Genomic DNA, 25,069 nt, shown 5'->3' on the forward strand with positions numbered 1-25,069 from the left:
AATTACCACATTTTCATCAAAAATTTATCTTCGTTTGTACTACGCCAATTAGCATTTTTATACATAGATCAGGGATTATAATGGAATTTCGGAGTACTTGCACATCATTTATTTTCACCGACAACAGAATTTCGTGTTTAACAGGTTTTTTTTAAATTTTTACTGTAGCTACAATTAACTGCACCCCCATTGCTGACGTTATTATAATTTCGTTTCTATTTGATAACGATTCTAACCAACTTTTACTCACAGCACACAAATCACTGCTGCTAACTGCTAAACACTGCACTTCTTCGTTACACACTTTGAGACTGACTGACTCAACACCTTCCTTTCATTGCACTCCTCCAAGATTTTGTTCACAACCTCCCTTCTATCGAAACCTTCCGTGTTTCCAGAAATTACACAGATTTTTGCAGAATTTCCATCATCACTTTTCATTCACAAACTAACCACTCTCTCCATTAATGACAGCGCAAAACTGTGTTCCGTGTTTTTGCATTCTCCCTTTAACCCCCCCCCCCCTCTTCCTTTTTTCCACTCTTAGTTGGCTGACTCCTATTTTGGCCACCATTTTCCTTGGTCTCTCTTATAGTCTCACATATGTCGTCATTTGTAGACGCTAGTATTTCTTCTACACTGACATCACTAACCTCCGTAATTCTGCAGCTTCTGTACTTCCTCCTTCCCCAGAACATGAGTCGACATCAAGTTCGTTGCTAAAGACTTCCTGACAATTAAGTTCTGTCACATTTTCCGCTAATACTTCACCAATTTCGTCTCCAATACAGAGCTTAATATGTTTATATCTATACAAAAACTCCCTTAAATCTCCGTTACATGCACAGATTTTTATGTAGCTTGTTTCGTCTGTCGTTACTACCTTTCTTTGCTCCTCATTTATCATCTCTGACTGTTTAGTGCTAACACGTACAAAGGGTTTTGCTAGCGAGTTCAAATTGCTACTTCCAGTCTCGTAAACTAGCCCTTTCACAGACGGCATTTAGTTTAACGGATTCTGGGATTCTGTACCCTTTCTTACGTTTACACACATTTTTGCCGTCCCTTTGGCGCAACATCATAGTCTTGCACCGGCGAATTGGATCGATAACTGAGCGTCTGCTCTCCATTATTTCGCCTATCATTTGATGGATAGTGCCACCTCCCAACACCTCCGCTCCTACTGTTTACACGGTATACGCCAATTCTGTTAAGGTTTACATTCTGCCGCTGTTCTACATTATTTGGTGGTTTGAGATTACGATTTGCATGCTCCTCCTCATGCAACAACTTCTCATTTCTCTCTAAATAATTAGTGAATTTAAACGTCATCCCTCGAAGCCGAAATAACTTTGTTTCACCAGTTTATGGGCAGTTTACCTTCCAGGGTCATAACAATTTGTTCTGCCCCAACTTTATTGTTTAAATATGACAAATTTGTCATCCACTTTAACGCTTTCATTTCTGGGGTTAAACTTTTTCCCAGACATAAGCTATTGGCAACTCCATTTGTTTTTGCTTGCCCCAATATTCTTTTAAAAAACACGTCTTTAAATTATTTAGAGTGTCGTACTGTTCAGTAGCGATAATCCCTCAAATTCTAGCCTCTCCCAAGGATTTAGACGTAATAAACCCTATTTTTTGTCTGTCTGACCGCAAATTATGTAGAACACCTTTAAAGTCATTCCAAAATTCTTTGGGACGTACATTTCCTCTTGGATCCAAACGTAAATACAGCCTGTTAGCGACATACGAAATTTCAGAGGATCCTCCTACAAAACTACGCCCAGTACTGTTTGTTCCATGTCTGACATTAGTTTCAACTTGACATAATCTACTGCTATGCTTATGCAACTTATTTATAACCTCTTCTACCTTGTTAGTTAGCAGAAGCACATTTCATTCAGACACAGTCTCTCCGTCAGACACGTTTTACTTCATTCATACATTTGACATATTAAGAACTGATGTTACTGTTTAATAACAATTTTCTGACCAAATGTTTCACCTAAATTGGTATGTCCATCATTTATAGAATCCATTAATGCTGCAGATATTTCTTGCATACATCCTGGATCTGTTTTCACCATTACTGTTTTCTGTTTATCTTGTTACACCAGTACTATACCAAGTTTGGTATCCACATTTGACACATTTGATTCAGTAACACTACCAACATTGTCATCACACAGTTTGTTTTTGCCGGTATCATGCTTAATGTCACTTTCAGGATTTACATTTTCCCCACTAGCTACATTAACTGACATATTTGAAGGAGATTCTACTCCACAGTCTGTAAATAACAAAGAAATATCTCAGAAAACCTCCTCTTTTACTTTAACATCTACTCCTCTGTTCAGGCGTGCTACTTCGTGAGGCACTTACAGTGAAAGAGAGTCCTTCCTCTTTTATCGTATTTACAAAATCGTTATCACTTTCGATGTTACTCTGTTTTTGAGCACACACACACCACAAATTTAAATAACTTAACTTATCTCTCGTTAAATGCTGCAGCCTCAACGTGATAAAATTGCGGGTCCAACAGTCAAGCAATAGCATCCGGCGGAGACATAAACAGCAAAAGGGAAGTACCGATTTTGTAACTTTTACGAGTTCCTAACCAGGAGCGTATTTTATAATACAATCTCTGTGTTTTAGTAGTTACGTTTCTAGAGCATCTGCACGTTTATTTGATATCTAATAGCCACAATTCTCGCCTTTTCGTTTGTGTCTGAAAGTAAACCGATTTTCTGGCATATTACAAGACCCTAAACAGCGGCGAATTACTTACTCTCACCTGAGTGCTTCGGTAGTTAGGTTTTTGAATCTATGCTTATTAATCTAATTTATTAGACATAGTTCCTACGTTTTCCTCAGGGTCTACAGTAGAGTTACGCAGCATGTGCCAATAGTCCGTTTATCTGCATAGTTTAGATGTCCACGGTCTTTAGTTTGGACAGGAATTGTTATTGTTGTGTGCAGATACGAGCCGAGTTGGTGACACTTCGCTCTCATCTCTCATGCTGTGATGGCTTCGGTTGCACAACTTGAGGCTACAGTGGATGGGCACCACTTCTGGGGCTGGCCTTGGGGATCGAACGGACGTCCAGCACGTCCGAGTCCTCCGATCGGTCCTCACCGGTGGCCAGCCCAGTTACTGCTCGCACTGAGCTTGACACCTCACCTGTGGTCGAGTGGGAGGTCGACCCAGGCGTAGCAGGCGCCGCACGTAAGGCCTGCCCAGTTTGTCTGACAAGCAGGTTCCAGGTGATACAAGAACGTAGGCTTCTGCGGCCGGTGTCATAGTCATTAAAATTCTTCTGGGTATTATACCGCGTCATTGCTAAAAACTAACAACAATAATAAACTAAAACCGACGTTTCGGCCGAATTGCAACGGCCTTCCTTCGTGCCCTGTGGCCTAGGTTCCAGGTACTGTCTGTGGCTGACACTGTCGTTGAGCCAGATGCTGTCACCTGTCCTGTTTCAGCGGAAACCTCTCAGCCTGCAAGATCCGGACAATCGCAGAGGGTGGGATTGATGATAGCTGGGAGCTCCAACGTTATGCGCGTTATGGGGCCCCTTGGGTACATGGCTGCCAAGAAAGGAAAGAAAACCTATGTGCACTCCGTGTGCATTCATTGTGAAGCCATTCCAGATACTAAACGGGTCCTCCCTGATGCCATGATGAGTACAGGGTGCAGCCAACTGCAGGGGGTTGCTCACGTCGGTACCAATGACGTGTGCCACTTTGGATCAGTAGAGATTCTCTCTGGTTTCGAGCGGCTGCGAGTCTTGCTTGCAAGATGAAAGCAGAGCTGACCAATTGCAACATAATTGACAGGACCGATTGCGGACGTTTGGTACAGAGCCGAGTGGAGTGTCTGAACGAGACGCTCAGACGGTTCTGCGACCATGTATGCTGCATATTCCTCGACTTGCACCAAAGGGAGGTGGGGTTTCGGGTTCCATTGAATAGGTCAGGTGTCCACTAAACGCAGGGGCTGTGTGACGTGGACTGGGTGTTTTTTTTACGTTAGATGGTCTCGGGAAAACACAGGAAGGGCTCCAGTCACAAAGCGTGCAGGCCAAACATAGGAAGAACGTAGATACAGAAACCATCGGTATAAAAGTTGTAAATTGTCGCAGCTGTGTAGGGAAAGTACCAGAGCTCCAAGCGCAAATAGAAAGCACTGATGCTCAAATCGTTAAAGGCACTGCAAGCTGGCTAAAGCCGGAGATAAGCTCAGCTGAAATTTTTTCGAAGAACCTAACGGTGTTTCGAAAGGATAGGCTAAACACGGTTGGCGTGTTTGTTTCTCTTAGAAGTATCTTTTCACGAAATTGAAGTAGATACTTCCTGTGAGTCAGTATGGGCGAAGGTCATTGTTGGCAACTGGAATAAAATAATAACTGGATCCTTTTACCGACCTCCCGATTCAGATGATACAGTTGCTGAAAGGCTTAAAGAAAACTTGAGTTTGATTTCGAACACGTACCCGACGCATACGATTATTGTTGCTGGTGACTTTAATTTACCCTTGATATGTTGGCAAAAATAGATGTTAAATTCCAGAGATACGCATAAAAAATTATCCGAAATTGTGCTAAACGTATTCTCTCAAAATTATTCCTTGAAGTAAGCTCATGAGCCCACCCGAATGGTAAATGGTTGTGAAAAAACACTTGACCTCTTAGGAACAAATAATCCTGAGTTAATAACGAGCATCAAAACGGATACAAGGATTAACAAAAGCAGGGTTGTCGTGGCGAGATTGAATACTGTAACTCCCAAATCCTCCAAAAGTAAAAGAGAAATATAACTATCCAGACAAGTAGATAAAAATTCACTTGACGCTTTCCTGAGAGACAATCTCCATTCCTTAGAAATTAATAATATCAGTGTAGACCAGATGTGGCTAGAATTCAAAGAAGTAGTATCGGCAGCAATTGAGAGACTTATACCAAATAAATTAACAAACTATTTAGCTGATCCTCGTTGGTACACAAAACGTGTAAAAAGACTGTTGCAGAAACAACAAAGCAAACATGCAAAACTAAACAGACGCCAAATCCGCAAGATTGGCGATCTTTTACAGAAGCTCTAAATTTAGCCCGGACTTCAATGTGAAATGCTTGTAACAGTTTCCACAACGAAACGTTGTCGTGCAACCTGGCAGAAAATCAAAGAGGTTGTGGTCGTACGTAAGGTAGGTTAGCGGCAAGAAACAATCAATGTCTTCTCAGCGAGATAGCAAAGAAGATACTGTCGAAGACAGTGCAGCAAAAGCAGAGTTACTAAATACAGCCTTCCGAGATCCGTACCTAAAGATTGGAAACTGCCACAGGTTACACCAATATTCAAGAAAGGTAGTGGAAGTAATCCACTTAATTACAGGCCCATATCGTTAGCGTCGATATGCAGCAGGATTTTTGAACATGTATGGTGTTCGAACATAATTAATTACCTCGAAGAAAACGATTTATTGGTACACAGTCAACATTGGTTTAGAAAACATCGTTCCTGTGAAACACAACTAACTCTTTATTCGCATGAAGTGTTGAGTGCTATTCACAAGGGATTTCAGATTGATTCTGCATTTATGGATTTCCGGAATGCTTCTGACACTGTACAACACAAGCGGTTTGTAGTGAAATTGAGTGTTTATGGAATATCGTCTCAGTTATATGACTGGATTTCTGTCAGAGAGGTCACATTTCGTAGTAACTGACGGAAACTCATCGAGTAAAACAGAAGTGATTTGTGGCGTTCCCCAAGGTAGTGTTATAGGCTATTTGCTGTTTCTTGTTTATATAAACGATTTGGGAAACAATCTGAGCAGCCGTCTTAGGTTGTGTGCGATGACGATGTCGTTTATAGACTGGAAAAGTCATCAGAAGATCAAAACAAATTGCTAAACGATTTAGAAAAGATATCAGGATGTTGCGAAAATTGGCCGTTGACTCTAAATAACGAAAAGTGTGAGGTCATTCACATGAGCGCTAAAACGAATTCTTTAAACTTCGGTTACACCATATATCATGTTATTTGCAGAGTATCCACGCAGATATAGATGTACACCTCATTCGTCTGCCGTACCAGTTCCAGGGTCCCCATTCGTCGTGTAAGTTGGCAGCACTGACCATCCGTACGGCTGCTCGTTGATACCGCTATGACGCCGTCTGCTGCTTCTGTTCGCCCTCGTTGTTATTGTGACTGTTTAACATCTTCTTCTTTCTTGTAAATCTCTCCGGCGACTCGAATCGTCTTCTTTTCAAATTTCCACGTGTATCGATTTACTAAATTTTTCATTGTCGTTCACTATACGGTCTTACACAAAATTTCTCTCAACCAGGGTTCAGTGCACTACGGCTTTCGCGGCCAATGCACCATATGTGGCGGCGCGTTGTTTTTTTTTCGTCCTTTTATCTGCACCCACCTGCAAATTCGTCGTAGCAGATCGTCGGTAGGAAAACCGAACAGAATCCTAACGCACTGCGCGTCGCAAAAGGCTTCTTGCAACGTAACTATTCTAAAAGTCGGGAAAAGATTTTATTATTGAATGAAAAGTGGAAATACTGGCAAAACGTCGGTATATTCTGAAGTAGAGAATTACAAGTTCACTGTCAAGCCCCTCCAAATCCTGTCATGCACAAATCCTTTCATTCTGTTGGCAAGTTTATGGTAACTTCATGCTCAAACCCTTTCATTCAGTTGGCAAGTGTATGGGAAAGTATTTCTAGAAACCTAAACAGCTACTAAACATGGATTGTTCCTAAATAAAAATGCTCGCCACCATATTGAGGTTGTTGTTGTTGTTGTGGTCTTCAGTCCTGAGGAGGAGGAGATTAGTGTTTAACGTCCCGTCGACAACGAGGTCATTAGAGACGGAGCGCAAGCTCGGGTGAGGGAAGGATGGGGAAGGAAATCGGCCGTGCCCTTTCAAAGGAACCATCCCGGCATTTGCCTGAAGCGATTTAGGGAAATCACGGAAAACCTAAATCAGGATGGCCGGAGACGGGATTGAACCGTCGTCCTCCCGAATGCGAGTCCAGTGTGCTAACCACTGCGCCACCTCGCTCGGTTTCAGTCCTGAGACTGCTTTGATGCAGCACTCCATGCTACTCTATCCTGTCCTGACTGCTTCGTCTCCCAGTACGTACTGCAACCTACTTCCTTCTGAATCTGATCTGCTTAGTGTATTCATCTCTTGGTCTCCGATTTTTACCACCCACGCTGCCCTCCAGTACTAAATTGGTGATCCCTTGATGCCTCAGAACATGTCCTACCAACAGATCCCTGCTCCTAGTCAAGTTGTGTCACAAACTCATCTACAGTTCTATTCAATACCTCCTCATTAGTTACGTGATATACCTGTCTAATATTCAGTATTCTTATGTAACACCACATTTCGAAAGCTATTATCTTCTGGTCTAAACTATATATCGTCCATGATTCACTTCCATACAGGGCTACACTCAATACATATACTTTCAGAAAAGACTTCCTAACCCTTAAATCTAAACTCAATGTTAGCAAATTCCTCGTCTTCAAAACGCTTTTCTTGCCATTGTCAGTGTACATTTTATATCCTCTCTTCTTCGACCATCAGCACTTATTTTGCTGCCCAAGTAGCAAAACTCATCAGTATTGTCTCACGTGTTCCAATATTTTTACGGAATCCAAACTGATCTTCCCCGAAGTCAGCTTCTACCAGTTTTTCCATTCGTCTATAATGAATTCGCGTTAGTACTTTGCAGCTGCGACTTATTAAACTGATATTTCGGTAATTTTCACATCTGTCAACACGTGCTTTCTTTGGGATTGGAATTATTATATTCTTCAGAAGTCTGAGGGTATTTCGCCTATCTCATTCATTTTGTTCACCAGATGGTAGAGTTTTGTCAGGACTGGCTCTTCCAAGGGTGTCAGTTGTTCTAATGGAATGTTGTCTACTCCCGGGGCCTTGTTTCAACTTAGGTCTTTGAGTGCTCTGTCAAACTCTTCACGCAGTATCATATCACCCATTTCATCTTAATCTACATCCATAATATTGCCCTCAAGTACATCGCCCTTGTATAGACCCTCTATATACTCCTTCCACCTTTCTGCTTTCCCTTCTTTGCTTAGAACTGGGTTTCCCTCTGAGCGCTTGATATTCATACAAGTGGTTCTCTTTTCTCCAAAGGTCTCTTTAGTTTTCCTGTAGGCACTATCTATCTTACCCCTATTGAGATAAGCCTCTACATCCTTACATTTGGCCTCTAGCCACCCTGCTTAGCCATTTTGCACTTCCTGTCGATCTCATTTTTGAGACGTTTGTATTCCTTTTTGCCTGCTCCGTTTACTGAATTTTTATATTTTCTCCTTTCATCAGTTAAATTCAATATTTCTTCTGTTACCCAAGGATTCCTACTAGCCCTCGTCGTTTTACCTACTTGATTCTCTGCATCCTTCACTACTTCATCCCACAAAGCTACCCATTCTTTCTTTTACTGTATTTCTTTCCCACATTCCTGTCAATTGTTCCCTTATGCTCTCCCTGAAACTCTGTACTACCTCTGGTTTAGTCAGTTTATCCAAGTCCCATCTCCTTAAGTTCCCATTTTCCTGCAGTTTCTTCAGTTTTAATCTACAGTTCATAACCAATAGGTTGTGGTCAGAGTCCACATCTGCCCCTGGAAATGTCTTACAATTTAAAACCTGGTTCCTAAATCTCTGTCTTACCATTTTATAATATATCTGGAAACTGTCAGTATCTCCAACCTTCTTTTATGATTCTTGAACCAAGTGTTAGCTATAATTAAGTTATGCTCTGTGCTAAATTCTGCCAGGCGGCTTCCTCTTTCATTTCTTACCCCCAATCCTTATTCACCTACTACGTGTCCTTCTCTTCCTTTTCCTACTATCGAATTCCAGTCACCCATGACTATTAAATTTTCTTCTCCCTTCACTATCTGCATAACTTCTTTTATCTGATCATACATTGCTTATTGAGGTTATCGGTGTCGAATGCCCTCAAGTTTTTCGTCACCGATTTGCTCAATATCCCTCGCAGAGTCACTGTCTTTTCTCATTCACAAAATTACTTAAAAAATCCGTACTTTCTAAAAAACACACCGGAACAAATATGCATTCACTTCACTTTTGAGGCATGTAAATCCGTCAAACTGATAACTTTCTTCGGAGCTCATACTATACACGACCGTACCATTGAAAGGCTGGGCTCCGACTACTTAGGCTGCTGTAAAAATCTCCAAGAGCACAGTTCTACATAGAAGAGTTTTGCTTTTCTTTTGCCTTTATTAGGGAATGGTACTTACCTTCGTTGTTTGGCAACATAACACGTTTCACGCTGAAAATGCATTTGTCCACCTGTAAGTGCAATTAATATCGAACAGTGGCTGTATGATTTATTGTTCTAACTATTGGAAAAACATGGGTAGCAAATAACATTACTGTAAATCGTACACGCATTCAAATGAATTTATTCCTGCACATTTTGAAGCCTTCTATAAAATTCAGCTTCTGTCATTTATTCTGAGATATACTAAAGAAAGAATCACGGACGCTTTCACGTCTTGAGTAACTACATTCGTATGTACCCGTCACTAAGTCGAAACCTACATGAGAAAATCGGGTAAATGTTAGATTACTGTAATTTAGAGCGTAGCACAATAAAACTGAAGAAATAACTAAATCTCACTGCACTATTTTTCATGTGAGGCATAATTTTTTTCCATTAAAAAAATTGCCTGTTATTGTAACTATCGGCGACACCACACTTAATAACGACAAATATCCTGAATTTCACGCTGTTCTATTCCTTGTTGTACTATAAAGCCAAAATTTTATCTGAAGGCCGATTTGTAAGACCATTTCAGTACGTTGCGTATTTAGAGTCTACTTCGAAAAAATCCTTTTAATTCATAATAGCATTGCGCTAGTAATCGCTTTTCATAACGAATTTTCCTCTTACATGCCTTTCACAAAACACAGGTTGGCTTTTCTCGACTACATAAATTAATTACTTACGGATATTTTCGGCCATATAGAGCCGTGAATTGTGTTTTCGTCCCGGTGAATCTGAAGCGAGCTTGCTTCGGATAATTATCATTAACGGTCGTAAATTTAGATACTGCCGGCGAACAAATGGTGGGCCACAATCGCGGGTATTTGCGCTAATGGGGTAAATGCTTCGATTACCGCCTGCGCGTAGGAGCCGGCAGCGTTGATTGCCCGTTATCTGCGCCCTGACGCATTAATGGAGCCGCTGATTCATGAAACGGTCACCCATTTGCAACCCACGTGAAATGCGTCAAAACTGACGGGCGCGCTCCATCTGCACCTCTTGTTGTTGCCGCTAGATGTGCCGACCGAGCGGTGGCTGTCGACGGGCGAACTGACGAAACGCTGGTTGGAGGGAAGGAACAGACAGATGGTCACATTAAGGATGGTACCTATTACATAAATCTCTTATTTTCTTCTTTTTAAAACCCACGTCTCTAGACAGCGATAACTATTTTTTTTATTTTAGTTTCATCATGAAATATTTCCTAGAACCTTCAAAATATGTTACATTATATATATATATATATATATATGTATATATATATACTAAGATGGTATCTGTTCTTTCGGACATGTCCGAAAGAACAGATACCATCGGTGACCATGTAGCTCGTTATAATGAAATTACAATGAAATGAACACCCTTAGCTGCTTACAGGAATTGACATACGTCAACGGGAACAGATGAAAAGTTGTGCCTCGACCGGGACTCGAACCCGGGATGTCCTGCTTACATGGCACACACTCTATCCATCTGAGCCACCGAGAACAGATGCCATCTTAGTATATGCATGCATGCATGCATACCATCTTAGTATATGCATGCATGCATGCACAAACAGTGCCTGAACTCTTACGGGAATCGGCAACGTGCCGCGAGTATTGAGTATACTGGGAGGGGTCACTACGGATGCAGTGCGGGACAATACGTTGAGAGTGTGGGTTCCGCGGGAGGCGTTCCAGAGATAAATCCCTGCAGTCGCGATATCCTCTGTGTCCTCGGTGGCTCAGATGGATAGAGCGTCTGCCATTTTAGCAAGAGATCCCGGGTTCGTGTCCCGGTCGGGGCAGATATTTTCATCTGTCCCCTCTGACGTATGTCAACGCCTGTAAGCAACTAAGAGTGTTCATTTCATTGTAACATGTTACATTAACCTGCCCCGTCTTATAACAACGGTTTTAGTTCATTTCTGGAATTTCCTGGCCTTCTCAAATATTCTTGCAAAAGAAATATGTTTTTAAAATGTGTCTTCTTTGAACCGCAACAATTCTTCTTCTCCAACGCATTGATAGTCGTATGTTGCAATAATAACCAATTACGTCATAAGTAGCTATAGTTGAGTCCTGAAATTTTCAAGCTCTGTAAAACATACAATTCGAAAGCCCCAGAAAACAATTTAGAAACACTGTCTGACTCGTAAAGTTTAAGAGAAAGGGTGACACACAAAAAAAATTTCATATCCAACGTAACTTATGCATTGCTATTACAGTCATGTTCGGAAGAAGCCGAACACCTTGAACGACGAGAGATACTACGTTCTTATACACAGTTTTGTGACGGTCCTCAGCGGTACTTTTGGGGTAGCCACCACAAATTGTATAAAGCGTGGGTAGTGACCAGGATGTAGCTATGTCAGTTGGCCGAAAAATAATTAATGACAAGAATAGCGCCAGCTAGAATGAAGAAATAACTTGTCTTTATTTCCTACGAAACGTGCACCAGCAATACAAGTCCAAGTAATATCCAAGAGTAATCGGTGTACTGAGCCTAGTTGAATACAATAGCAAATATCACACTGAAATGGCTCCGCTATAAACTCCACGAAAGACTAGCAATAGACAATCGACAACAGACTGTCCGTCTCTGGGCCAGCGCTCCTCCTTACATGCAAAAGGCAGAGGGCGCTGCGGACCCGAGGACAGCCATGGCGCGACTCCTTCCGTCGGCGGTAACGCCCTGAGACGCCGACGGCCGCGACAGGAACTGTGGCCAGCGATTTCACGGTCAGGGCGCGCGTGCTCGTGTTGGTTGGTTGGTTGGTTGGTTGGGTCTGTGGATACAACACACAGGACAAGTACATTAGTAAACTGAGCAGAAATGATTAGCTTTTGAACCAAGTCAACATGGATATCGCGGCGCAACACCTTCCACCGGTAAAATGTGCCTGCGGCTCTCGTTGTCGCTATAAACCGAAAGTAATGGATCAGTGTGACTTCATCAGACGTGCAGGATGCCCCGCAGACGTATGCGCGAACCGTACGTCAAATCTCTCATTTTGAAAGAGAGCGGATTATTGGCAAGAGAGAATGTGATGCATCCATCCGGGAAATTTCTGCTCGTGAAGGGCCAAGTGTTTCTGCAGCGAAATGAGTGAAGAATGGTTCACGTACCGCCGAAAGCCATGACGAGATGAGTCAAGTCCAAGACCACACCCCGAGAAGATTGAAAACGCATCCGTATTGCATTGCTGAACTGATCTCCATACTCCTCGTCTCTGCAGCAACAGTGGAACGACGTAACACATTGTACACTATCAGGTGAGACAGTACGGTGCCGTTTATTATGGCACGGGTTAATTGGGTGAATTGGCTCTGAGCACTGGGGACTCAAACATCTGAGGTCATCAGTCTCCTAGAACTACTTTAACTAACGTAAGGACATCACACACATCAATGCATGAGGCAGGATTCGAATCTGCGACCGTAGCGGTCGCGCGGTTCCAGACTGAAGCGCCTAGAACCGCTCGGTCACACCGACCGGCTGGCAATGGTAACGTGCGCGTCTTCCACTTCCCGCATACTTTTAACGAATGTGCAGAAACATGCTAGACAGCAATGGCACACAGAGCGACGTCACTGTGGACACGAATGGTATCAGAAAGTCTTTTCGGACGAACCCAGGTTCCGTTTGTTTGAAAATGATGGCCGCATTTTGGTTTGAAGAGACAGGGGGAGCGGCATCACAATGACTGCATTCGCAGAAGATACACAGCGCCAACGTAAGGGGTTGTTGGATGCTGTTAGGTACAACCTGCCCTGAGCTACCAGATCACCAGAGCCGCCAGCAACAGAAAATACGTAAGATATGGTGTAACGACGGGTGCAGCGCCATGACACAATTCCGACCGCTGCAGATGAACTTGGGCACTAGGTGAATGCAGCATAGATGCATATACCACACGACGTTATTCGCAGGTTAAGCGTGTCGATGCCATCACCCACGAGACAAGTTATTAGGCCCCATGGCGGACCCTGTCCCTACTACGCATTAGGACACAGGCTCTACCGAGGTGACTGGAATGCTAACCATTTATACAGAAAACACTAATGTACACATGCTGTGAATATGAATGTTCTATCACTAGTCAAAAAAAGCAATTACCGAACTATCAGTTTAATAAGCAACGGCTGCAAATTACTAACGCGTATTATTTACAGACGAATGGAAAAACTGGTAGAAGCCGACCTCGGCGAAGATCAATTTGGATTCCGCAGAAATGTTGGAACACGTGAGACAATATTGACTCTACGACTTATCTTAGAAAATAGATTAAGGAAAGGCAAACCTACATTTCTAGCATTTGTAGACTTAGAGAAAGCTTTTGACAATGTTGACTGGAATACTCTCTTTCAAATTCGGAAGGTGGCAGGGGTATAATACAGGGAGCGAAAGGCTATTTACAATTTGCACAGAAACCAAATGGCAGTTATAAGAGTCGAGGGGCATGAAAGGGAAGCAGCGGTTGGGAAGGGAGTGAGACAGGGTTGTAGCCTGTCCCCGATGTTATTCAATCTGTGTATTGAGCAAGCAGTAAAGGAAACAAAAGAGAAATTCAGAGTAGGTATTAAAATTTATGGAGAAGAAGTAAAAACTTTGAGGTTCGCCGATGACATTGTAATTCTGTCAGAGACAGCAAAGGACTTGGAAGAGCAGTTGAACGGAATGGACAGTGTCTTGAAAGGAGGATATAAGATGAACATCAACAAAAGCAAAACGAGGATAATGGAATGTAGTCAAATTAAGTCGGGTGATGCTGAGGGAATTAGCTTAGGAAATGAGACACTTAAAGTAGTAAAGGAGTTTTGCTATTGGGGGAGCAAAATAACTGATGATGGTCGAAGTAGAGAGGATATAAAATGTATACTGGCAATGGGAAGGAAAGCGTTTGTGAAGAAGAGAAATTTGTTAACATCGAGTATAGATTTAAGTGTCAGGAAGTCGTTTCTGAAAGTATTTGTATGGAGTGTAGCCATGTATGGAAGGGAAACATGGACGATAAATAGTTTGGACAAGAAGAGAATAGAAGCTTTCGAAATGTGGTGCTACAGATGAATTCTGAAGATTAGATGGGTAGATCACATAACTAATGAGGAGGTATTGAATAGAATTGGGGAGAAGATGAGTTTGTGGCACAACTTGACTAGAAGAAGGGACCGGTTGGTAGGACATGTTCTGAGGCATCAAGGGATCACAAATTTAGCATTGGAGGGCAGCGTGGAGGGTAAAAATCGTAGAGGGAGACCAAGAGATGAATACACTAAGCAGATTCAGAAGGATGTAGGTTGCAGTAGGTACTGGGAGATGAAGAAGCTTGCACAGAATAGAGTAGCATGGAGAGGTGCATCAAACCAGTCTCAGGACTGAAGACAAAAACAACAACAACATCTCTAGTCGTTCAAGGTATTCTGTCCTTTTTTCTGGACGTGAGTGTCTTTGAATACTACACATGAGTTGTTGATTCATCAAAACAGTGATGTAAAATTGATGAAGCGTTATCTTTCTGTTCATAGCGTTCGGACGTGCATTTGGGAATGCTACTCTGTTTTATAACAGAAAGAATAACTTAACCATAAGAACGAGTGCAGATTTCGTGAATATCACTTTCACCGTGCGGTGGCGCCACTATGTTCGTCCTCTACCTGCACCTACCTGTGAACTCGCTGCATCAGATCGCCAATAGGAAGTCGAGCAGAAACCTCCTATTGAGCTCATACAATGTGACTGTTCTAAGAATAGGGGAAAGGTCTTAATTTTGAATGAAAAGTGGAAATACTGGCAAAACTTAGGTAAATTTTGAACCTTGAGATGTACACGTTCACTACCAAGCCCGTGTTACTCTTAACACAGTCACGGGCAAACCCTTTCTTTCACATTAGCAAGTTTATGGTAACGTATTTCACGAAATCTTCACAGCTACTAAGCACTGTTTGTACTTAAATAAAACTGCTCACCGTACTGTTAAGTTTAACGGTGTCTAATGCACTCAAGTTTTTAGTCACCAATCTGCTCAATATGCCTCGCGGAATTACTGTCTTTTCTCATACACAACATTACTTAACAAATCTGTATTTTCTCAAACCGCGCACAGGAATAATTATGCCTTCACTTTAAAACATTTGTGAAACATGTAGCACATCTAAGAACGACGTATTATAACTTCATTTGGACCTCATACTACAGGCTACCGCACCATTGAAAGGCTGGGCTGCGACTCCTTAGACTGCTTTAAGCATTCTATATCTCCAAGAGTAAACGCGTGCTTCTGATTGGACAGTTTTCTTTAAGGCCAATAGAAAAACATTTTTCTCCCACGTTAGTCCGCGCTTTTCATGAGTAACCAAACAACAAATATCACAATTTTGAATTGTAATTTTTGCCGAAGTAAATATTTAACATTCCAACAGTTCGTTTATACTTTACGATATTAACTATTATCATCTGCACTCGAATTAGCTTTCCTTTTACCATAAATTGACTTATCATATTATGATACAAAATACCCCTTCGTCTGCATTTACACTGTCTTAAAAATTTCTCACGCTGTTTCATACAGCACTCATCAGCAGAACAGTGATCTACACATTTCCTTTAGAGCACATCCACGCATCATTCACACTAATAAAAGTATATACAAAAATGTAGAAACATAAATAAACAAAAAAGTTTTCAAGAAATAAGCAGAGCAATTCACAAAAACATTCTCTTGTTCTGTTTCTTGAATGTCTCTCTGCACTACCGGACTGTCGTGGTTAAGATTCTTAGTTACATCATAGATCTTTCCGTTTAGTCCTGTCCGCTACTGTCCTCTCGCAGATGAAAATTAGAACTGTGTGCTCAACTGACCCTGCTTCAGACACCAACACAGTTTGACCGCTATGGACCGGTGATGCTATCATCTGCCACAATGCATGCATGAGTTATTCTCCCAATACACAGAGCAATAAAAGGCACCGAGCCCCACACTCCATGTGATTATAAATTTTCTTTCCCAATGATTTTGGAATTATACAAATTATCGAGCCTGGTTTCAAATATTAAACCTTTAAAATATTCTCAATCTTATAAACTAAAATTACGAATCCTTTAACTTCCGTTCAAAAAATCATTTCTTATTTGACGAAATTCATGCAAATTTAAAAAAAAATCAATGCTGTAGTACCTTTTTCAACATTTTTAACTTCATGTTTCATGAGAGTCTTTTGAAGGTACCTATTTGTTCACTTTTTTATTGAAAGGCACTGCGATTTGTGTCCTTCCATTTAATAATACTATTATATCCTGCCTTAGTGCTAGCACATCACTATCATGTTTTCGTCACACACACTTACCTGGTTATTGATTAACGCACCTTTGCATTGTAGCTTCGATAAAATTCCTCCACTCTCCACATATCTGTCCATCCAGGGTTTACATACAACTTTCTTCCTGAAACCATACTTTTATGTAAGACTACTTTCTGTAAATACATCCTAACATACTGTACAACCACTTATCATACAAGAAATTACTTAAAAATTTTATATTTCGTTTAACTTGCCTTCAAATGAAAGTAAATTAACAGAGTATTGCTTCTTTATTTTACGTTAATTAGCAAGATCAAATCTACTAGAACTTTGTTTCAAGAATTTCATTCCTTTGGATGACTTAATCAGGTTTTTTTAAAGTAGTTGCTATTGGATGGAAAATTAAACTTTTTCTTTATTTTAACTCAACTTGAGAACATTTAATTGTGAAAAACACATTTTACACAAAGCAATTATTCACAAACATTGCATAATACATAGGTACTAGTTCTATGCAGTGTCTCTTTGTATAATTTCTTCTTCATAGTCTTTGTCACTATTGAACGGTAATCAAAAACTTTTATTTAAATACGTATATGATCTCCACATTCATTCATATTCCTTTCATAATAAATGTTGTTCAGCTTTATTCAAGTAATTTTTTTAAACTTCCTTTAACTATGTGGCCACTGTATATAATTACAACACGCCTTTTTCTGACCACTCCACTTCAGAGTACATCATCGAAATCTCCTTTATTAACTGCACTTGTCACATCCGGTTACTTTCATTTGTCTATACTTCACACAGCCTTTAATTTATGTTCATATACTCCTAACTGCCATTGTTTTAACTGATATATTATTACTCTGTACACTTCCACATACCATGGAATAGTTTCTCGTATTACGTAAGTCAAACATTACCGTTATTTTTCAGCAGGATAATGCACCCTCAATCTACTACCCCTTTACATGATCACCTTCATACCTTAATAATTCTTCTTCATCAACATACTTATGTCATCACTTCAATCCATTACAATTTGACCCCCATTTCTCCCACCATAAAACTTATTTCGTCATAAGACACCATAACACCCTCTGTGGCTCTCAAACACTTTACCTCCACCGGTAGAAAAGAAAATTAAAAGTGATAAACACAGATCAGAGTGAAAGAAGATGAAGAATGACAATACGAAAGGAAACTGAAATAGTACTGTCAATAACTCGAGCACCTGGTGTTCGTCAAACACCTAGCAATGCATAGCTTGCAACGCCCTCTGAGGCCTCCAAGCTTAGCTCCTATCTAACTCTGAACTAACGTATATTTTCAATTAGACATTTCTTAAGCTCAATGGTTTCCCCAATTTACAGTATACTAATCTGTACGCATTTGGGTGTGATTTTTCTGTAATCCCAAATGGACCCATATGTCTGTCCATAAACTTTTTCGTTTCTGCAATAATCTTTTTTGATTTTTCTCTTGTTTGGACTAGTACCCATTCTCCAATTTGGAAATTCGTTTGTGGAGCTTTAGCATAATGGCGCTTTTCACGTTCCAATGTTTTTTTCCAGATGATTTCTCTAGCACTTTTTTTTCCTTTACACTTAGTGCCCTGCTTACAATAATGGGTAAATCTATCAATTCATGCCGTAAATTATTTGGTCTTATCCCACACATTAATGTACATGTAGCGAACTCTGTAGTGTCAATCTTCACATTATTAATTACATATTCAAAATATTCTATAGGTTGTGCCCAAGCAGTATGTTTTCAATGGCAATAAGTACAACATAACCTATTCAATTCCTTCATCATACTTTCACACATATTTCCTTGAGGAAAATACATTAAAATCATTATGTGCTCATTGTTTCGGCTTTCTAAATATTCTTTAAACTTATTGGAAACAAACTACGGACCATCTTCAGACAAGATAGCATTCAGGACTGCTACAACCCAGAAGCAATATTTCTGCAATTTATTTACTAACACTTTGCCATTAACCTCCTTAGTTGGGTGTAGTTTCTCAAATTTTGTGTACCCATCCACCAACATTTTCTCAACCACCTCGAGACACATGTTTTTTTTTTTTAGGTCATCAGTCTACTGACTGGTTTGATGCGGCCCGCCACGAATTCCTTTCCTGTGCTAACCTCTTCATCTCAGAGTAGCACTTGCAAACTATGTCCTCAATTATTTGCTTGATGTATTCCAATCTCTGTCTTCCCCTACAGTTTTTGCCCTCTACAGCTCCCTCTAGTACCATGGAAGTCATTCCCCCATGTCTTAGCAGATGTCCTATCATCCTGTCCCTTCTCTTTATCAGTGTTTTCCACATATTCCTTTCCTCTCCGATTCTGTATAGAACCTCCTCATTCCTTACCTTATCAGTCCACCTAATTTTCAACATTCGCCTATAGCACCACATGTCAAATGCTTCGATTCTCTTCTGTTCCGGTTTTCCCACAGTCCATGTTTCACTACCATACAATGCTTTACTCCAGACGAACATCCTCAAAAGTTTCTTCCTCAAATTAAGGCCGGTAATTGATATTAGTAGACTTCTCTTGGCCAGAAATGCCTTTTTTGCCATAGCGAGTCTGCTTTTGAAGTCCTCCTTGCTCTGTCCGTCATTGGTTATTTTACTGCCTAGGTAGCAGAATTCCTTAACTTCATTGACTTCGTGACCATCAATCCTGATGTTAAGTTTCTCGCTGTTCTCATTTCTACTACGAGGGCAGTTCAATAAGTAATGCAACACATTTTTTTTTCTCGGCCAATTTTGGTTGAAAAAACCGGAAATTTCTTGTGGAATATTTTCAAACATTCCCGCTTCGTCTCGTATAGTTTCATTGACTTCCGACAGGTTGCAGCGCTGTACGTAGCTGTTAAAATGGCGTCTGTAACGGATGTGCGTTGCAAACAACGGGCAGTGATCGAGTTTCTTTTGGCGGAAAACCAGGGCATCTCAGATATTCATAGGCGCTTGCAGAATGTCTACGGTGATCTGGCAGTGGACAAAAGCACGGTGAGTCGTTGGGCAAAGCGTGTGTCATCATCGCCGCAAGGTCAAGCAAGACTGTCTGATCTCCCGCGTGCGGGCCGGCCGTGCACAGCTGTGACTCCTGCAATGGCGGAGCGTGCGAACACACTCGTTCGAGATGATCGACAGATCACCATCAAACAACTCAGTGCTCAACTTGACATCTCTGTTGGTAGTGCTGTCACAATTGTTCACCAGTTGGGATATTCAAAGGTTTGTTCCCGCTGGGTCCCTCGTTGTCTAACCGAACACCATAAAGAGCAAAGGAGAACCATCTGTGCGGAATTGCTTGCTCGTCATGTGGCTGAGGGTGACAATTTCTTGTCAAAGATTGTTACAGGCGATGAAACATGGGTTCATCACTTCGAACCTGAAACAAAACGGCAATCAATGGAGTGGCGCCACACCCACTCCCCTACCAAGAAAAAGTTTAAAGCCATACCCTCAGCCGGTAAAGTCATGGTTACAGTCTTCTGGGACGCTGAAGGGGTTATTCTGTTCGATGTCCTTCCCCATGATCAAACGATCAACTCTAAAGTGTATTGTGCTACTCTTCAGAAATTGAAGAAACGACTTCAGCGTGTTCGTAGGCACAAAAATCAGAACGAACTTCTCCTTCTTCATGACAACGCAAGACCTCACACAAGTCTTCGCACCCGAGAGGAGCTCACAAAACTTCAGTGGACTGTTCTTCCTCATGCACCCTACAGCCCCGATCTCGCACCGTCGGATTTCCATATGTTTGGCCCAATGAAGGACGCAATCCGTGGGACGCACTACGCGGATGATGAAGTTATTGATGCAGTACGACGTTGGCTCCGACATCGACCAGTGGAATGGTACCGTGCAGGCATACAGGCCCTCATTTCAAGGTGGCTAAAGGCCGTAGCATTGAATGGAGATTACGTTGAAAAATAGTGTTGTGTAGCTAAAAGATTGGGGAATAACCTGGTGTATTTCAGTGCTGAATAAAACAATCCCTGTTTCAGAAAAAAAATGTGTTGCATTACTTATTGAACTGCCCTCGTACTTCTCATTACCTTCGTCTTTCTCCGATTTACTCTCAAACCATACTGTGTACTCATTAGACTGTTCATTCCGTTCAGCAAATTATTTAATTCTTCTTCACTTTCACTCAGGATAGCAATGTCATCAGCGAATCGTATCATTGATATCCTTTCACCTTGTATTTTAATTCCACTCCTGAACTTTTCTTTTATTTCCATCATTGCTTCCTCGATGTACAGATTGAAGAGTAGGGGCGAAAGGGTACAGCCTTGTCTTACACCCTTCTTAATACGAGCACTTCGTTCTTGATCGTCCACTCTTATTATTCCCTCTTGGTTGTTGTACATATTGTATATGACCCGTCTCTCACTATAGCTTACCCCTACCTTTTTCAGAATCTCGAACAGCTTGCACCATTTTATATTGTCGAACGCTTTTTCCAGGTCGACAAATCCTATGAAAGTGTCTTGATTTTTTTTTTTTAGAATTGCTTCCATTATTAGCCGTAACGTCAGAATTGTCTCTCTCGTCCCTTTACTTTTCCTAAAGCCAAACTGATCGTCATCTAGCGCATTCTCAATTTTCTTTTCCATTCTTCTATATATTATTCTTGTAAGCAGCTTCGATGCATGAGCTGTTAAGCAGATTGTGCGATAATTCTCGCACTTGTCAGCTCTTCCCGTCTTCGGAATTGTGTGGATGATTCTTTTCCGAAAGTCTGATGGTATGTCGCCAGACTCATATATTCTACACACCAACGTGAATAGTCATTTTGTTGCCACTTCCCCCAATGATTTGACCGTAAGTCCTCCAAAGCTCTTTTAAATTCCGATTCTAATACTGGATCCCCTATCTCTTCTAAATCAACTCCTGTTTCTTCTTCTATCACATCAGACAAATCTTCACCCTCATAGAGGCTTTCAATGTATTCTTTCCACGTATCGGCTCTCTCCTCTGCATTGAACAGTGGAATTCCCGTTGCACTCTTAATGTTACCACCGTTGCTTTTAATGTCTCCAAAGGTTGTTTTGACTTTCCTGTATGCTGAGTCTGTCCTTCCGACAATCATATCTTTTTCGATGTCTTCACATTTTTCCTGCAGCCATTTCGTCTTAGCTTTCCAGCACTTCCTAGTTATTTCATTCCTCAGCGACTTGTATTTCTGTATTCCTGATTATCCCGGAACATGTTTGTACTTCCTCCTCTCATCAATCAACTGAAGTATTTCTTCTGTTACCCATGGTTTCTTGGCAGCTACCTTCTTTGTACCTATGTTTTCCTTCACAACTTCTGTGATGGCCCTTTTTAGAGATGTCCATTCCTCTTCAACTGTACTGCCTACTGTACTATTCCTTATTGCTGTATCTATAGCGTTAGAGAACTTCAAACGTATCTCGTCATTCCTTAGTACTTCCGTATCCCACTTCTTTGCGTATTGATTCTTCCCGACTAATGTCTTGAACTTCAGCCTAATCTTCGTCACTACTATATTGTGATCTGAGTCTATATCTGCTCCTGGGTACGCCTTACAGTCCAGTATCTGATTTCGGAATCTCTGTCTGACCATGATGTAATCTAATTGAAATCTTCCCGTATCTCCCGGCCTTTTCCAAGTATACCTCCTCCTCTTGTGATTCTTGAACAGGGTATTCGCTATTACTAGCTGAAACCTGTTACAGAACTCAATTATTCTTTCTCCTCTTTCATTCCTTGTCTGTAGCCCATATTCTTCTGTAACCTTTTCTTCTACTTCTTCCCCTAGAACTGCAGTCGCCCATGAGTATTAGATTTTCGTCCCCCTTTACATACTGCATTACCCTTTCAATATCCTCATACACTTTCTCTATCTGTTCATCTTCAGCTTGCGACGTCGGCATCTATACTTGAACTATCGTTGTCGGTGTTGGTCTGCTATCGATTCTGATTAGCACACCCCGGTCACTGAACTGTTCACAGTAACACACCCTCTGCCCTACCTTCCTATTCATAACGAATCCTACACCTGTTATACCATTTTCTGCTGATGTTGATATTACCCGATACCCATCTGACCAGAAATCCTTGTCTTCCTTCCACTTCACTTCACTGACCCCTACTATATCTAGATTGAGCCTTTGCATTTCCCTTTTCAGGTTTTCTAGTTTCCCTACCACGTTCAATGTTCTGACATTCCACGCTCCGACTCGTAGAACGTTATCCTTTCGTTGATTATTCAATCTTTTTCTCATGGTAACCTCCCCCTTGGCAGTCCCCTCCCGGAGATCCGAATGGGGGACTATTCCGGAATCTTTTGCCAATGGAGAGATCATCATGACACTTCTTCAATTACAGGCCACATGTCCTGTGGATACACGTTACGTGTCTATAATGCAGTGGTTTCCATTGCCTTCTGCATCCTCATGTCGTTGATCATTGCTGATTCTTCCGCCTTTAGGGGCAATTTCCCACCCCTAGGACAAGAGAGTGCCCTGAAACTCTATCCGCTCCTCCACCCTCTTTGAAAACGCCGTTGGCAGAATGAGGCTGACTTCTTATGCCGGAAGTCTTCGGCCGCCAATGCTGACTATTTATCAAAATTTAGGCAGTGGCGGCGATGGAACCCGGGACCGATGACGTTTTGATTATGAATCAAAGACGCTACCCCTAGACCACGGGTACTAAGCCGTACACATGTAATAGACCAAAAATATCACAGACTACAAGGTCTTGTTTATTTTGTGGCTGAACGCTATACATTTGGCCTTGAATTATTTTATTATTTGCCCTGACATTTGGCACCTGTCACACATTTCAACTCTTGATTTTACATGCCTACAATTATTATTAAAGATTACTGTGTCACTAATTTTGGCTACACGTATTCTGGCCCCATAATTCCCAAACCTTTTATGTATATAGTTATTTAGTAAGTTAACATGTTCAGGAAAACAAAACCTCCAATAGCCTATCTGTATATTTTCTCCTGCACAATATAATCCGCTGATGCACCTTATACTATTTGGCAGCTTTAGGATAAGCTGGGTCACCTAAATAACTTTTTACTAACCTCAAATTGTCATCTTGGTTTTGTTCCCTGCTTATTTCTTTACACACTATTTTCAACTGTCTCTCTTCATCAGTTTTCATTATGGTTGTAAATATTTGGATCCCTTCTGTGTCTGTTAACATATTTTCATTATTCTGTTACCTTGTACCCCTCTGGATAATGCATCAGCCACCAGTTTCTCAGATCCTTTTATGTATTTAATTCCCAGATAGTAGTGTTGCAAGCACAAACACAATCAGGTTCATGTGGACTACTTCAATTTGCACGTCTGCAGGTATGTCAACGGCCTACGGTCGCTGTATGCAATTACTGTCCATCCCAACAGGTATTGTTTAAGTTTTTTCAATTAAAAAATGATTGCTAATGCCTCTTATTCCGAAATGCAATAATTTTTATCATATTGTTGCAACTACCTTCTCGCGGATATGATAGTTTTATGAATCTCTTCGCCTCCTTCTGTATACACCTGAAACAGCTCTACTGCAATACCATATACACACGCATCCGCCATTTAGGATAAAGATTTGGAAAAATGTGGATACGAAGTATTAGGCTTTCACATAAGGCGTTCTTTAGTTACTCAAATGCAATTTGACATCCATTGGTAAATTAGTATGGTACATCTTTTACCAAAAGATTTTTTAAACATGGTGCATTAAATAATTGCTCAGGTACAAAAAGTCTGTAAAATCCAAATAATCTGAACATCACTTTTAAATTCTTTTGACTGCTCTAATTTTGTATTCCTGATTATTCTTTAATTTTTATGGGTCTGGCATTATCCCTTTCCCATCAATAATGTGACATAAAAATAATAATTCTTTCATAGCAAAATCAGTTTATTCCAATACAAATTTAACCCCCCCCCTTTTCCAACTGCGTCCAAAACTTTATTTAACAAAACACAATATTCTTCCCATGTGAAAGTCAAAATTAGAACATCATCTGTATACAATGTTATTTTCTTAGGTAGTTCATCCCCCAACACTTGTGTCATAGCTATGTCAAATGTACACACACTTATATTTAAATCAATTTACATTGATAACATATGCCTTCAAATAAAAATTCAGTATATTTTCTACATTCATGGGCCAATGGCATATTCCAATAACAATATGTCACGTCCATGGACGTAAATAATTGGATCCCTTAAATTTTTACAATAATTCATCGATTTTGCTGGCCAATCACTTTTTGATAACACTACTTTATTTGAAGCCATAGCGTCCAGCACTGATCTTACAGATACATCTTTTTTAGCTACTACAATCGCAGGATTGATGTACATGCTCACAGCCTTTTCAACAATTCCCCATTTCATCACATAC

Source organism: Schistocerca nitens, chromosome 1, assembly GCF_023898315.1.
Source record: "Schistocerca nitens isolate TAMUIC-IGC-003100 chromosome 1, iqSchNite1.1, whole genome shotgun sequence".
NCBI classification, from domain to species: Eukaryota; Metazoa; Arthropoda; class Insecta; order Orthoptera; family Acrididae; genus Schistocerca; species Schistocerca nitens.